This window comes from Myotis davidii, unplaced genomic scaffold, assembly GCF_000327345.1.
Source record: "Myotis davidii unplaced genomic scaffold, ASM32734v1 scaffold1395, whole genome shotgun sequence".
NCBI lineage: Eukaryota > Metazoa > Chordata > Mammalia > Chiroptera > Vespertilionidae > Myotis > Myotis davidii.
The window spans coordinates 380169-384644 of NW_006288604.1; positions in this window are offsets into that span (position 1 = coordinate 380169).

A 4476-nucleotide genomic window follows, 5' to 3' on the forward strand; every position below is an offset into this window, starting at 1 on the left:
CTCGAGGCCTGCAGGATCCGCCTCAGCCGTGAACTAACCGCTCTCCCTTTCAGGGACGGAGCCGCCAGCGTCGGGCAGGAGGTGGCCGGGCCCACCAGGTGCAGATGGTCGGTGCCGCTCCGGGAGCCGTGAGAAGGGCCAGGAGAGTGAAAGTTCATGTCACAGCTCGAGGAGCTGCCACGAAAGCTCACTAACGACCAGTAACAACGCGGCCACTCGCTGGACACATACTTCACACACTGCTTCTTCCGGTGACATCACGGGAACCAGGGGGCACATGGTGGCTGCCGGCAAGCAGCCTCGGGGACCGGGCTCCCCACCTGTGCTCAGGGGGCAGGGAGACGGGCACAGGTGGGTGGGGGGCTCTGCTGGACGCCCCAAGTGGACTCTCTCAGGAAGTGGTAACCAGACAGGCCCCATGGACAGGGCCGGATGGACAGGGCCCGGTGGACAGGGCCGGGTGGACAGGGCTGGATGGACAGGGCCAGATGGACAGGGCTAGATGGACAGGGCTGGATGGATAGGGCCAGATGGACAGGGCTAGATGGACAGGGCCTGCTGGACAGGGCCCGGTGGACAGGCCCCAATGGTCAGGGCAAAGCCAGGAGCGAACCCCGTGTCTGTGTGAACCCAGGGGGACGCCCTGGCCCGCAGAGCGGCTGAGCTTCCTGCCCGTGTACCTTCACCCAGATTCTCACGGGCTGTGGGGACGAGGCGGCGGCCTGGCACCCGCGATAAACTGGCCCCTGTTCTGGGCGCCGTCTCCCCTCCTGGATTTAAGCACCATGACCCCAGGGGCCCTGCTGCTCCTCCAAGCTGAGTGGGGTCCCTCTGCTACCCCCTCCAGCACCCACACCCTTCCCGCTCCACCCCCGGCGCCCAGACCGCGGCCACCCTGCGGCCAGCCTGTCCCCACGGCTGGCAGGGAGGTCTCCCGTGGCACCACCGGATTCTGTCACGGCCAAACCTCTGCCGCTGGCGGGTCAGCAGGGTTGTGGGCGTGTGGTCAGAAAGCGACGCCCTCAGGAAGCATCCTCATCGTCCGAGTCTTTCAACCGTTTGAAAATAGCCCGGCCCGGCCGGTGCGGCTCAGCAGCTGAGCGCCGACCTGTGAACCAGGAGGTCACAGTTCGATTCCTGGTCAGGGCACAGGCCCGGGCTGTGGGCTCGTGCAGGAGGCGGCTGATCCATGATCCTCTCATCCTTGATGTGTCTCTCTCCCTCCCCTTTCCTCTCTGACATCAATAAGAACATATTTAAAAAGGAAAATGTCTGATGCAGACAGAGCTCGAGGGCCGGATAACCAGGAGCCACAGGTGGCCGGGCCCAGGGTCCGCATGAGGGAGGTGCCGGGTGCTGGCGGCACCGACCTGGCCCCACTGTCCTGGGGGGTCACCTGTTCCCAGACAGTAAGTTTCAGAGGCACCGAGTTCCAGGCCACGTGAGCCGTCCTGCGACACCCCCCCTCCCCAAATGAACATTGGCCGTCACTCCAGGCACATGGATCTCTGGGGACACCTACACGCCTCCCATCGGCTCAAACTCCACGTCAGCACTTCCTGCTTCCAGGCACCAGGGACGCCGGGATTCGAACTCGACTTCCCCATGAGTTTCCTCCGTCCCAGAGGCCTCTGTGCAGGTTGATCGAGGACACAGGGACTGGAGGCCCCTCTGGTCTGGGGGACACCCAGGGAGGAGCAGAGACCACGCACGGACACACTCAACACACTCAAAACCTGCTCTTCCACTAAGTGTGCTGGTGCAGGGGCAGTCAGAGCCTGTGGCCACAGCGCAGCCTCTGCTGAAAGCTGTCATCTTCCTGTTACGGAAACAAGACTCCGTTGCCCAGGAGGGAGTGTCTTCACGGGAAGCCATGGCACTGCCCACAGAGCTGCCCATGGCGCTGCCCACAGCATTACCCACAGAGCTGCCCACGGAGCTGCCCACAGAGCTGCCCACGGCACTACCCACAGAACTGCCCACAGCCCTACCTACAGAGCTGCCCACAGCACTACCCACAGAGCTGCCCCGTCCCACAACTGCCCACAGCCCTACCTACACAGAGCCCCACAGCACTACCCACAGAGCTGCCCACAGAATTGCCCACAGCACTGTCCACAGCACTACCCACAGAGCTGCCCACAGAACTGCCCACAGCACTATTCACAGCACTTCCCATGGTGCTGCCCACAGCACTACCCACAGCACTGCCCACAGAGCTGCCCACAGCACTGCCCACGGCACTACCCACAGAACTGCCCACGGCGCTACCCACGGAGCTGCCCACAGAACTGCCCACGGCACTGCCCACGGACCTACCCACGGTGCTACCCACAGCACTACCCACGGCACTGCAGCGCCTGGAGGCCACACAGGCCGCAGTGAGGAAGGGGGAGGGAGTGCCCACGGCACTGCCCACAGAACTGCCCAGAGCACTGCCCACGGCACTACCCACGGCACTGCCCACAACACTGCCCACAGAGCTGCCCACAGCACTGCCCACAGCACTACCCACAGCGCTGCCCACAGCACTGCCCACAGCACAGCACTACCCACAGAACTGCCCACAGCACTGCCCACGGCACTGCCCACGGCTCTACCCATGGCCCTACCCACAGAGCTGCCCACGGCACTGCCCAGAGCTGCCCACAGAACTGCCCACAGCACTGCCCACGGCACTACCCACAGAACTGCCACAGAGCTGCCCATGGCGCTGCCCACGGCGCCGGCCCCGGGACGGATATGCAGCCCCACAGGCTAGGCCTCGTCGATTCACTGACGGTCCCCAGTCCCCAGTCCTCAGTCCAGCGCCAGCGCCTGGAGGCCACACAGGCCGCAGTGAGAATAGCCCAGGTAGGAGGCAGGCAGCCCTAGTGCTGGGCCGAGGCTGCGGACACACACCCGGGCCCTGGCCTCCCACCTGAGCAGGCCTGGTGGTTCCTGCCCATCAAAGGGCTGTGGCCTCCACACCAGCCGTTGCTCCCCACGACCCTGGCCACACTCCGAGGTCCCCTGGGCCAGGGTGGTCCGAGGAGGGTCAGGGCAGGCTCAGGGCAGTGACAGAGGAGGATCTAGTATTTTTAAAAAAATATTTTTATTGCTTTCAGAGAGGAAGGGGGAGGGAGAAAGAGAAACATCAGTGATGAGACTCCTGTATCAGCTGCCGCCCGCACGCCCCGCACTGGGGATCGAGCCTGCAACCCGGGCGTGTGCCCTCCTGATTCCTAGGTCGATGGGCAGCCACTGAGCCCCGCCGGGCGGACTGACCGTCACAGGGCCTTTCCCCGCAAACCCGAGCAGGAGGCGTCCCTCCTGCGTCACCCCCTGAGGAGACCGCAGGGAGGAGCTGACAGCGCCTGGCTGGGGGCTCCTGTCCTGCCCCCCCGCCCCGCAGGCCGACACCAGCTGCCCAGCGGGAAGGCTGACGGGTCCACAGCTGCACGCACTCAAGGCCCCTTTGTTCTCCTCCCGAGGCCTGGGACCCATCTGCACGCTGCCAGCCCAGGGCCATCGGATTCCAGGCCTCAGCGGACGCGGATTCCAGCCCGATGACCACATCAGCAGGGCAAGGGCTCTGCACAGACAAAGCCTTCCCACCACCCCGGGCGCCCTGAGTTCCCGCTGATGAACTCCAACAGCGGGGCCCCATCTGCCCTGTGGGTGAGAGGGGGGAAATAGCAGTGACCGGCAGTGACACAGGCTCATGTGCCCGAGGGCTGGCGGGCGCCTCAGGGAGGGACCCAGAGTCCATCAGCCCCTTCCCACAAGGAGCAGAACCGAGGCCCCGGCAGCCACAGATCCGGGGGCACAGGGCAGCACCCACAAAGCCGACCCCCTAGCATCTCAGGCCAGAACCCAGGGAGAGGGGCTGGCCCCACACACAGGCGGCACCCAGATGGGAAAGTGCGGGATCCTATGGCAGGCGACCTGTTCTCTTTTTAAATAAACAAAATGAAACAGGGAGAGAGCAGCAGGTTCAAAACCCTCACATAAAACCACACACACACACACACACACACACACACACACACGTGCCCACACGCATGCGCACAGGACTGGGGGAGGTGACACTTGGCGGGGTGTCAGATGAGATTAACACGTTACATCTTCAGAGGCAACACTGTGGCTATTTCTGGAAGTCGGTGTGGAAGTCAGAGTCGGGGCTTCCGGGTTACAGTTCCGTAGACGGAGGGGGGCGTTGGCCACACGTGGACCGGCTGCCCTGGGTCCAACCCCCCAGACCAACGGCTGTGCCTGGAGAGACCAGGCCACGTGACAGGCACCAGGATCCCGGACGTGGAGAGAGGGAGGGGAGGGAGAGGGCTATGACCGACCGACTTCCCCTGAGGCAGTGGTTCTCAACCTGTGGGTCACGACCCCCTTGGCGGTCGAACGGCCCTTTCACAGGGGTCGCCTAAGACCATCCGCAGATCAGATATTTACATGACAATTCATCACAGTAGCAACATGACAGTT